The sequence below is a fragment of the Sycon ciliatum genome, chromosome 5 (genome assembly GCF_964019385.1).
Source record: "Sycon ciliatum chromosome 5, ocSycCili1.1, whole genome shotgun sequence".
Taxonomy (NCBI): domain Eukaryota; kingdom Metazoa; phylum Porifera; class Calcarea; order Leucosolenida; family Sycettidae; genus Sycon; species Sycon ciliatum.
Genome location: NC_088647.1, coordinates 30,078,039 through 30,090,834, shown reverse-complemented (window position 1 = coordinate 30,090,834; position 12,796 = coordinate 30,078,039).

The following is a 12,796-nucleotide window of genomic DNA, read 5'->3' as shown; positions in this document are numbered from 1 at the left end:
GCTTGTTGTGTTGAGTTATCACTGCTCACGCTCGCGCTGTCATCATGACTTCTTTTGGTACGGAATCGTCGACCGGCCTTTGTTTTCGCCTCTCTTGTGACGTGACATGGCATCCGGAGATTCTGATTCACGTTATAGACTGTGGACTAGTGTATGGGTATCATTGCCATTGGGGCTCTGCCTCTGGTACTGCCTCGCGCCTACATTGTAAGGCTTAGCTACCGTCACAGCCCCATACAGGGAGCTGGAAAAAGGACTGCCGAGTCAACAACACTGCTCACCTGTCAAATCCCCGTTGACATTGTATGACTTGTCAGTGTCAAGTTGAAGTAACGACGGTTTTTACGTGTTAGTTGCACTGGAGTTTGACAGCGCTGATGATATTGTTAGAACCCGGGCTATGACTGTGGCCGTATGCATGCCTTTGTGTATAGGTAGATCTACATGTACACCCCGGTGGTGAGTCTGGCGCACATCCTGGATACGTACAGCTAGATCTATGTATGCTGTGAGACTATGGAGCCTTAGCCAGTAAATCACTGACAAAGCACATCAATGCGTTGTCTTTCATGATAATGAACTGGTGCGTGTTTTAGCTGCCAGTCAATACACTATACAGGTAATATCAAAATCAAACCAGTAGTCACTAGTCTGTACTGACCATACTGTGCATTTGAAATAGAACACATGCTTACTCAGCAGGAGTCTGGTTTGACACCTCGTGCAGTGCGATTAAATTCTTGAGCTACATGTACTTGCCTGCGTACTAGCCATTCAGTACAGTCATGGACATTTACACAGAGGCAGACCCAAGAGGTAAACAAAAGGAAGTAAAAATAGGGCTGTTTCGTTGTTACTCAGAGTCTCCTCTTTACTGCATTTACAAAGCTTCCTTCCTTCTTTTTTTTGAGTTTCCTCATTATACCCATATCCGCCGGAAGAGTACGCGTGGCCCATGCACCATGAATAGGACAGTTCAGTTGTCGCCTTCCTTTTCCAAGGAATCCCTGACGTTTCTCTGCAATCCAGATGCAACTGACTCCACCGACGTGACGTGCACAGTGCACACCCATAAGCATAGGGCATAGGCACATTGGCTGAGCAATTCGATAAATTCGATATTGAATATTATTATTATAAACTGGAAATGAGAGTCCTAGGCCTTTTCATTTTGTTCACTAGAGTTCACCGTGACTACAGACTGTCAGCACAGCCTACACGTGTTTCAACGCAAGTGAAGTCTGAAACTTGCCCTACCTTTGTCTTTGGCATAAGACTTTTAGGCTGCGTTTTACACGGAGACGAAACGAAACGAAACGGAACGAAACGGAACGAAAACGGGCTGGCCTCGAACCGTTTTCAAACCGTTTACACGAGAACGGAAAACGGGCGAGCAGGCTGGAGTAAGCACGTGCGTGCTGGCTTGGCGCAAGGGCGGGAAGTAACACGTTAGTTGGAGTTGGTACGTGCTGGTGGTCGCAAAGGTCAGGTATTTCCCGCGAAATATAGTCCCGCGCGGAATGGTTTCCATGACCGCGCTCCGTTTCCAATCGTTTTCACTGTTTTCACCGTTTACACGAGAACGAAAACGTTTTGAAAACGTTTTGAAAACGTTTCAAAACACTTTGAAGTGCGTTTCCATTTCGTTCCGTTTAGGTATCGTTTTCGGGCGTTGTCGTGTAAACGATAGTAGTAAACGCAACGATTTCGTTCCGTTTAGGTCCTACTTCGTTGTCGTGTAAACGCAAATCGTTTTCAATCGTTGTCGTGTAAACGCAGCTTTAAAAGTCACTAAAATCCCTAGTCGCCTAGACGCAGCCCTGCATACATGTACATGTACATGTAGATCCACGTTTTGTGGAAATGTGCACGCACTTGTACATGTCCATTGTACATTGTACATCTACTTTGTATGTTTACGTACTGCTAATCGCTATTATCGAGCACATTCTAGATTTCCACTATCCCGTAGAATAATGCTTGTGTTCCTCCGGCTCCTACTGCAGTCCTAGTCAGTAGTCACACTGCGTATCGCGTCGACTGTGCGGGCACTTCGCGTGAATTCATGAGGTCTGCTTGACAAGACAATTCAAAAAATCAGAAATTGACCTAACAGTGTTAGTGTAACACCTTTAAAGTATTTGTGTTCCCTATAAATTATTTTACTTGTGTTTAAGACCATTTTCGAACTACATTGTATAACGCTATACACTTCGAGAGTGATGAATGCTGAATTTGTAATAGCTGGTACATTGTACTACCGTACATGTACTTGTACTTCAATTCAGGGTTTTCCCCCAGATGATTTTTTTGAGCAGTGTGAAAGTGTGAGGCTTTTCCGTGCCCATTCCACGCAATCATGCTAAGCCAGGACCATTGCATTGGCACCAAGAGCTCCGAAATCAAAGGCTATTATTATTATTATTATTAATTCAACATCTCCTGGCTCGTCAGAAGACTGCCAATATATATGAGAAGTCGGGTGGTAGCCAACCACGGCGAACTGAATAATAAGGAGAGAAACAAAGAGAGTACTGCAAGGGGAGGCATGACGAAAATGGTGAGATTATTCAGGACGAAGAAGCTGAAGCTTGAACTCCTTAATGTCTGTGCATGCTAAAGACTAAAGTCCAAGTCTATGACATGTACATGTATGATGCACCTTGGTGGACGCAAATGGAATCTCCTTGAATTGACGGGTTGGCCAGTACAGTCCGAGAGAAAACAATCGAAGGATATGGGACCTGTATTATTATTAGCATGGCAGCCAGAATATAACTTAGAACGTAGTTAGAAGTTAGTAGAATGACGTACATATACATAATTATACATGTACATGTACATAACAGACACCGTGGTACAGTCAGTGCCGTCGGGCCCTGGCGGCCGAACAGGCTAGAGTTTTATCAGGTGCAGGATATCCGCATGTATAACGGTGGCTTGACATTTTGGACAACTACATTGTACTAGCTTTTACAATACAGTTCCACGTGAAAATAAGAAGCTAAGACTACGACTCTGAACCTCCAGTTCTCAAGTTGGAAAGCACAATTAGCGCGTCAGTGACCACTGACCGTGCAGACAATGGTCACCAAGTCAGTCTTTCCGGCCGATCAGCTCTCCATTGTTTTTTAAAAGTATCGATGTACATGCACATACATGTACATGTACTAGTAATCAGTCCCAATCGTCACCAGCACCACTAGGCACTACGGGCCGGGCACTACGCGTATACGGGCCTTGTACATGTAGTAGTAGTAGTAGATTTACTTGGGGACATGTACGTGTACCTCCCAAGAAGGCAGGATGAGGCATTGCTTGTGATTGAATCATACCAATTTTTACACTACTACTACTGTACCGGTATAATGTACAGTGAAACCTGGCTAAGACGACCGCTCAAGGGACCTTCAAAAATGTGGTCTCTGCTACCAGGTGGTCTTCTTATCCATGGTCAGTTGACTGGAAATAGCATCCCTTGGTGCTGGTTGCAGTAGTCTTCTTGGACAAGTACTTGTACTAGGAGGTCGCCTTATCCGACTGGTCGCCTTATCCGACTGGTCGCCTTATCCGACTGGTCGCCTTATCCGACTGGTCGCCTTTGCAGGCTTTACAGTGTATGTGTACATGACTGTACATGTATGTGATCCTCAGGTGGGTGCAGTTCTGCACGTCTGCATACTAGTAATCATTCCTTGGTGCTATCTTCCCCATGTTCAACTCATGTAATTCGCAAGCTCGCCGCTTATTTTAGTTAGGGGACAACACTGTGAAGAAGAGGCTGTTGCGACTTCGGCGACACCACACAATTCCCCCACTTTCAACTCAATCAAACGTACTACTACTACTACCGGTAGTATGAATAATATCCTAATAGTAATAACTATTATACTGATTTGTGATTGGAAACGACTCCCACATACACGAATTGACTCTATAAGGGATACATGAGGATTCCCAACGTGCGTTCTGCATTGATTCCGGGATATGACTATGAATATGATTCAAGAACAAAAACACTTTACTATTTTGAAGTAGTAATGTAGCACCATCAGCAGGATCATTACAGTCGCGATTCTTCGCGGCTCAGCAAGTCGCACGCGTACACCGGATACTCAATAGCAAGGCAGATCAATAGACAATGCCCTTTTCACTCAGTCTATTTTGGTCTGCATTGTGCTCGATTGCAACGCCGGAATGTAGCCGTGTTGTGCCCGAGCCCAGCATGTTTGTTTGGCAGATAGACAGGCTCAAGTCAAGTCAATGTTCGATGCCCTCTTTCTTCCACTCTACCGCATCAATGAGCAGAATACTGGTATTATTGATCGGGTTGGCCATCGGGCTCAGGTCTTGAAATCTCTAGACAATGGCACCGGAGTGGATTCTTTTCAATGATCAGTTCTGACCACTACGGTGCTGCTCAATGAAATCCAGTCGCATCGCTCAAGTACGCGCCGGGCGTTGCGCAGCCCTAGACCTGCGAACACTGAGCTGCGAAATGATGCAAGGCGTAAACTTGAGTGACGGTACGCTTTCCAACGGCCAAAGAGAGTTGGAAAGCTTGTGTCTTTGTGGGTAACTAACTTGAACATTTGGGCTCATGTAAAATCGCACTGATTTTGGGATTTCCCTGCAACTACCTTTTGCTTCAGCAAAAATGTTGTGCTTGACCGCATGCCTGTCACTTCGCAGTGGCTTTTCGTTGGTGCAGTTTGTATCCCACCCTCCCACCCCTGACGTCTGGGTGTATGTTTATCGATATAATCGTATTGGCTTTCTTATTGGCCATGTGGCTGTGGCAGTTACGACTGCTTTTCCTTTTTAGTTAAATGGGGCGGTGTGTGCGTCGCGGGCCTTTGTATGGTTACGTACAGCTTCAGATTGTATGGCTAGTGCCAGGGGAGTTGAATCTACATGGGAAGAATACCACTGTATTGTGATTGAACTGAAGCTAGATGATGACCGTGTGGTGAATGTGTGGGGTTTTCAAGATATTATTATTATCATTAGACACAACTTCATAGCATGTGACAAGCAATGTAGCATCTAGCTCTTGTTGGAGGACGGCACCAACAGCAATGTCTGAAGCGTCGACCATCAAGCTGTAGGCGGCATCCGGGCGAGGATGGTGAAGTGTGATGGCATCAGTGAACGCAGCTTTGACATCATTGAAAGCAGCGATGGCCGAGTCGGACCAGACGAGCGCGCCTTTGGTGCGGTGGCGTTTCTCAAGCATAGCGTGCAGAGGTGCGAGCTTAGCAGCAAGATGTGGCTGAAATCGGTGATAGAACGTGACGAAGCCGATGAACTCACGGAGCTTACGAACACTAGCTGGCTGTGGGAATTCACGAATGGCGGTCATGCGAGCGTCGAGAGGTCGGATACCTGAGGCAGTCACGTGATGTCCCAGGAAGTCAAGCTCATCCTGGCCGAACTGCGACTTCCGGACGTTGATCAAGATGCCATGTGAAGCAAGGCGGGAGAATATGCAGCGAAGGTGGGCCATATGTTCAGCGGGTGAGGCGCTAGCAATGAGCAAGTCATCCAGATATGCAAAGCAGAAGGGAAGGTCTGAAACTACCTGGTCAATGAAGCGTTGGAATGTCTGGGCTGCGTTGCGAAGGCCAAAGGGCATGCGGACAAACTCAAACAGTCCAAAGGGGGTGGTGATGGCAGTTTTCGGGATGTCGTCAGGGTGCACAGGAATGTGGTGGTATGCACGGACGAGGTCAATCTTAGAGAAGATGATCTTGTCATGCAGGTGGGACGTAAAGTCTTGAATATGCGGGATGGGATAGCGGTCGGGGATCGTGCAGTCATTCAAGGCTCGGTAATCACCACAGGGTCGCCAGTCACCGGATTTCTTTGGCACCATATGCAGAGGGGATGACCATGCACTAGAGGAGGGACGAATAATGCCTAAATCTAACATGTGTTGGAACTCACACTTAGCGACAGCAAGGCGGTCGGGTGCCAGACGGCGAGGCTTAGCGTGGACGGGGTGGCCATCTGTGACTATGCGGTGTGTCACATTGTGCTTGACAGGCGAGTCACCAGTGGTCGGTCGGACAAGGTCAGGAAACTCACTCAGCAGGGCAGAATACTCACTAGGGCTATCAGTGTCCAGCAGGTTGGTAGCGGAGGTGCTGACATCCGAGGCGGATCCGACAACGGCAAGTTGAGTAGTGGAGTCCCGGAGACATCTGGCGGCCAGGTCGACAGTGAGTTGGAAGTGGCCAAGGAAATCCGCACCCAGGATCGGATAGCTGACGTCAGCAACGACGAAGACCCATTTGAAAGTGCGTCGGAGACCTAAGTCTAAATCTAGCAGCTGCTGACCGTACGTGGCGATGCTGCTCTGATTCGCTGCACGGAGACGAGGACTATTGCGATGAACACGACGAGACAGAGTTACGAATGACGGAGGAAGAACACTGACGGCGGCGCCGGTGTCGACAAGGAACTCGACGGACTGGGAGCGATCCTTGACGAATAGTAGGCGACCGGTAGCGGTATTCGAGGGGCCAACCACACTAGCGGTCGCGACTAGTGGCTGGCCTTCCCGTTTCCCGACAGGAATCGGCAGGGGTCTCGGCATTTGTTCGCCTTCGCACCGAACGCACGGTGATACCAGCAAAGGTCGTCGTGATTGTCACGGCCGGGAGACCTGGAGGCACTTGGGTGGCGTGACGGTGGCCCGGGACTACGCTCTCGTTGGCGGCCACGCTGGGAAGGGGCACCGGTGTCACGGGTCATCACATTCACAGCGGACGTCAGCTTGGCGAGTTCAGCTCGGAGCTGGGCCATCTCAGCCCTGTCAGCGGTGCAGGCCTGTTCCGCATCTGTGGACGCTGTAGATCTACATGATAAGGCCGTATACGTACTAGACCGAGCAGGGCTAGGGGCTTCACTCAGAGCGTGAACACTTGTACCGGTGAGTGGGGTTGAGCACGTGCTTTCAACCACCTTGTCAGCAAGCGCTGCAAGTTCGTCCAGGCTGAGGCTTGCAGGTGTTGCAGCCAGAATCAGGCGGACCGTCACGGGCAAACGCTGTACAAATAGCTCGCGCAGGATAGTTGGGTCTAGCGACTTACTGCCTAAAAGCTGTTGCATGCGTCGGAGGACGCGACTTGGTCGGCTGTCCCCGATGTCGGCTGTTGAGAGTAGCTCACGCAACCGTGCCTGATCGGACTTTTGTGTGCGTGCGGTGAGCGCCTCTTTCAGGACTTGGTACGGCTCCTCGGCTGGCGGCGCTAGGAGCAAGTCCCGAATCTCAGCGGCGTATTCAGGAGCCAGCGAACTCACGACGACATTATACTTGGCCCGCGGGTTGGTGATGCGATGGTTGGCAAAATGCGCTTCTGCCTGTGCAAACCAAAGCTGCGGATCGCCGGGCCAGTACTGCGGCAGTCGGAAGGTGATGGCAGACACCGGACGGTCCGGTGCGTCGTGTTGGTCGTTGCGGGCGAGTGGTTGGTTTTGGGCCGGGGCGGAGGAGCTAGCGGCAGCTGAAGCTCCAGAGGCGGAAGCGGAAGAACCATCGTCGCTGGACATATTGCACTTTACTCACGTCGGGGGTCACCAATTTAGTAGTCTAGATACAGTGCAACGAGTGTTAGTTTCCAAGATCTTTACAAGACTGGCGAACACTAAATGTCATGAAGAAAGTGAAGAGAAAGGAGGTTTATATAGGAAAGAGATTGTGATAGAAGACTGTGCAATGAAGTTTGTTGTTTTGTTAGATATCTGACGTGTGCTGTTTGGAAGAAGTGTTTGGATGCAAACAGAACTTACAAGAGATGAGTAAAGACTACTTTTCTACAATAGCGTTGTAGGCGAGGAGTGCGTAACATCAAAAGATGTCGTAATGTGTATTGGAACTATGCTAGCCAAACATTACGTAATTATTATGGTAGAGAAGTACGTGTAGGTAGGTATTACAATGTGTGCGAGAGTATGGTGAATCAGTGTTTGTGATGATGAGGAAAATATGACGTGTACATGCAAACAAATGATGATGTCATGATGCGAGAACGTCAGAGACGCTACAAATGCAGGGACAGAATCCCCTGAGACAAGGGCGTTGAGCCAGCCACAGCAATAGTAAGCTAGGAAAACAAAGCAAATATTAATTAAAGCAAAAATGAGTGGAAAATTACAAAGAAAAAATTAACGGATACCGTCCTGAGGCAGGGATGTACATGTAGGTGTCCTTTAGCTTGGACGGGTGTTATTCATTGTAACATCTTGTCGTGTTCTGTGTGCTTTGCTGTGCGACTAGCAGCAGTAACTTGTGCTTATTTTTTTGAATTTTTTCTTATCTCTATGTATACAATTATTTTAAAAAAATCAGGAAGAGGATATACTTGTAATATCAATAAAATTAATAAAGCCATTGCCGAGCCACCGTGCTCGCAGCAGAGACTTCTGTGTGTGTTATTGTCGTGAAAGTGGACCACAAAGACGCGACTGGATTTCATTGAGCAGCACTGTAGTATGCAAAAAGACGTTCTTTGTGGTCCGCTTTCACAATAATAACACACACAGAAGTCGCTGCTGTGAGCACGGTGCCTCGGCAATGGCGAAGTAACGTAACGTTACAAACTGCACCAACGAAAAGCATTGCGAAGCTGACAGGAATGCGGTCAAGCACAACATTTTGCTGAAGCAAAACGTTTATGTAGGGGAAATCCCAATATTTTTTTCGGCACGAAGCCTCTTCTTGTACGGGCAAAATTATCCAGTCTGACATAAATAAACCAATACAATCACCAGTCGTGAGTCAGTCAAGTGAGAATTCAAGTCGGCAGGAAAACCGCGAGCTCCCATGTAGGGAGCAACACACTCTTCCCCTACTATCGCCGAAGTCGCACCAACCTCTTGAATGCAATCATGTCATGAAAATACAAAAGATGACCAAAATGAAAAAGTAATAGTGGTTGCTTTCCGGCTGTCCGCCTTTTCCACAGGAACACATGCCCATTATATCAAACACGGGCAACGCCAGGTTCTGCAACAACAACTTCAGCAGAGACTGGATCAGCAGGGAGGTGAGCTGTGAATGTGCTGCGAGCCCCACGCAGGCACATGACGCTCAGTGGCACGTAACAATGCAAAGCTCAATCGGCAGCGGAGGTAGGCCATCACGTTGCTCGGTCAGTCGGTGGTCGTCTCAGCTAGCAGACTAGCAATTCTCTTGTAGAATTCAGTGCCGCATCTGCTCATGCCCCCAGTGGTGGAGAGGACGGCTGGGATGAAGGAGGCATGTTCGATATCGCGCACCCGCTGCTCATATGCCCTCTTCTTCTCCCGGTTTGCAAGTGAGCCAGCTGGAGGCTCCTTTTCCGCTGCCAAATCCAGGTGTCTCTGCATTTCCGCCGACACCGATGAGTGGAGGAGCAAAGCATCAGCCCGAGCGTTATCCCGGGAATCGGATCTGGCCTGCGCCTTTGCCTGCCAAACGCCCGCAATGGCATTGCCCGGCTCGACGTCCTGCCGTAGAATGCACTCGGCCAACGCCTGAGAGATCCGAACTGACGACTCGTGTTGCTGGGCAACTGACGATGGAGGTGTCAGGCCCAGACATAAAGTATACAAACAAACAAACAAACAGACCACCGTGGCGACATGGTAGGGCGATCATTGCCCTCTCCGTGTCGTTAACCTGACGGCCAAGGAGAGCAGGAACAAGGCAATTGATGACTGCATCATGGAGAGGCATCATCTGCTCAGTGAGACCGGGCATGGTGTGGCAAAGGAAGGTCAACTTGCTCTGGAGGCCGCGGGTGAACGCAGAGCACGCTGCCTGTGGCTGTGAGGTAGCTATCTCCCCCAGTCGCTTCACCTGCTGTGTCCAAGTGGCTATCTTCCCGTTCGTGTACGCCGTGGTAAAGTCGGTGGAGGCGATCGCGAGTTCAGCAAGTGTTTTCTTCTGGGCTTGCTGATGGCTGAACTCTTGTTGTTTCTGCTTGAGGTTGGAATCTTCTGCAGGAGAAGGAAGAAAAGCTAAAATTCTCTCTCTCTCTCTCTCTCTCTCTCTCTCTCACTCTCTCTCTCTCGAGCCTGCTGCCCAAAGGCCGGAGGGCTTCAGGCAAGGGCAGAGTCAGCCATCATGAAAGACAGAGTGTGCTTGATTTGATTTCTTACAGCACGAAGCAACGTATTATGTAAGGTCAAAGGTCGAAAGGTGGAATTATTCCCGAAGTGACGTCAAACGGTCCTGGTGGCCTGAATATGGCCACGGAGGGAAGACCGCCCATTGTCCATGATCACGTGTCATGTAAGCAGATTTTTTTGATCCCACCTTCCAACCCGGCAAATATTTTGATTTTGATAAAAACGATTCAAAGCCTCTGAATTATTTTGTAATACTTGATGTATAGATATAATAATAATAATAATAATAATAATAATGTGGAAGAGAAAAAGACATATGGATACGAGTTAAGAGTAACTCTCCATCACTGTAACATGATACTATATACAGTCAGAAAGTGCAATAACTAGGCACAAAACTGACAGAGTACTGAAACATTCGACGTCCTGACACCTAGCTTCAACACATCTCCGTAGCGAATTCGTTTTCGCAAAGCTTCCCTTTCTTTACTTATCTTTGATATTTATGACCCACCCAAGTTGGGTGGTGTGCTGCTTTGCTGCTTCGAATTGTAGTTAGACCGCTTTGTCAAATATCGTACTGGTCTCGTCATCGTCCAGTAACAATCGACATTCTTTGTTCCGTTGGGACTGTAGCTTTTGCTCGTTTTCGTTGCGCTTGCCTTCCCCTCTTTGGTCTTTTCCATAACCTTGAACCTTCCAAGTTGGAAGGCTGTCGGTTAGCGCTACGGAGATGTGTTGAAGCTAGGTGTCAGGACGTCGAATGTTTCAGTACTCTGTCAGTTTTGTGCCTAGTTATTGCACTTTCTGACTGTATATAGTATCATGTTACAGTGATGGAGAGTTACTCTTAACTCGTATCCATATGTCTTTTTCTCTTCCACATTTATTTATGGCTCAACATCCGAGTTTCAAATAATAATAATAATAATAATAAAGAGAAATGGAGTGAGAAGAAACAACACCTATGAAAATGATAATCCTAGCACTAAGGTAATAACAGGAAAAACTGCGAAAGCACTTAACGAACTTGTAAGGACTACTAGTATACTGTGACACAAGATATGACACAATGGCCAACCAGAGCCAAACAGACAGAACAAGTAACCGTTAGTTGCTACTAAAACAATTTCAAACGAATAATGCTGTCCTTCTGGACTAGGCCTTGACAGATTATGCTATTATTTTCGTGAAATTATGCTTTTCGCATTGCTGAAAAAATTGCAGAATTATGCTATTTTTATGCTAAAACTTATCAAATTATGCTCACATATGCTGCTTATGTACAGGTACAGTGTACATGTATATGATGGTTCTGTGCATGCAAAATGACAGGGGAATTTTTTTGTAGAGGGCGTTGTACTGTAGTAGCAAAAGTTCGTCGGGGTCAACGCACCGTCCCACCAAGCTACGACCGTCACTGATTGTAGTGGATGGGACATGTTATCAAAGGAGTCGTAAACCTACGACTTCCTGGTGCATCTAGTATGATCTACTTGTACTTGTACTTGTAGAACATGTACAACTGTATCGAATTTGATGCGAACAGGCGGATTATTCCAATTTATGCAATTTGCCTCGAATTATGCGATTATTCGATTTTGGTAGGAATTATGCGAAAAATTATGCTAGCATAATCTGTCAAGGCCTATTCTGGACACACAGATTAGGCTTATGAATACGTTGACAAACGGCTTCTAACACACTCAACTGCAACTTATAACCATGACGAGCACGGCACAAAACAGAAAAAGAAGAATCAGAATAAACCTTACAGCAATCAGGACGAGATGCAAGATGCTTATACACTGATGACTTCCTACTAGAAAACACACGCTCGCACCCACTCTTACTCACACGATCATTCTTGCTCTCACACTCACCGGAATCACTGGACTCACTGGCCGAATCCTCCTCAACGACTTCCTGCCTCGGAGCAATCAGGTCCCGTCTCCTCCCATCCCTCGTCTCACGTTCCTGTTGTGTATTCCTTTGGCTCGGTACTTCCGTACTGAAATAGGTCATATAGTATACTAGTAGTCCTTACAAGTTCGTTAAGTGCTTTCGCAGTTTTTCCTGTTATTACCTTAGTGCTAGGATTATCATTTTCATAGGTGTTGTTTCTTCTCACTCCATTTCTCTTTATTAGTATCTTTCTGGATTGTTTTTCATTAATAAGAATAATAATAATAGTTATACTTTCACACAAAACAAGCTCGGTGCAGCACCAATCACGGCAGGGGAACCCGACCCTCCACCATCGCCAACTCACGAAGCATGTGAACTGGACGGTGACGGGCCGACCGAGCACCCCTGACACACAACACAGCGGAACGTAGCAGCGCGAAAGACACCCAACAGCGATAATAACCCATCAACGATGAATAGCTACCTCCCGAAGATAGAGATGTAAGGAGGCAAAGGCGCCTGAGGAAGGCCGTGGATGCCGGCGCAGCAGCCCCATTCACGGAAAACACCAGAGGTGCAAAGGCACCACGCTCAACATTCACTACTCTCTCCTGACATTGAAGTCTCTTAGCGCCCTCATGTTGCCGGAAGAGCGCCCTGGACGCATAGGAAGAAGCGTCAGGATTAAACACCCATGTAAGCAGATTGTATTGTGCAAGAAACTCCGAGTTGCGACGAACTCTGTAAACCTCCTTTGTTCCTTTTGCCTGTA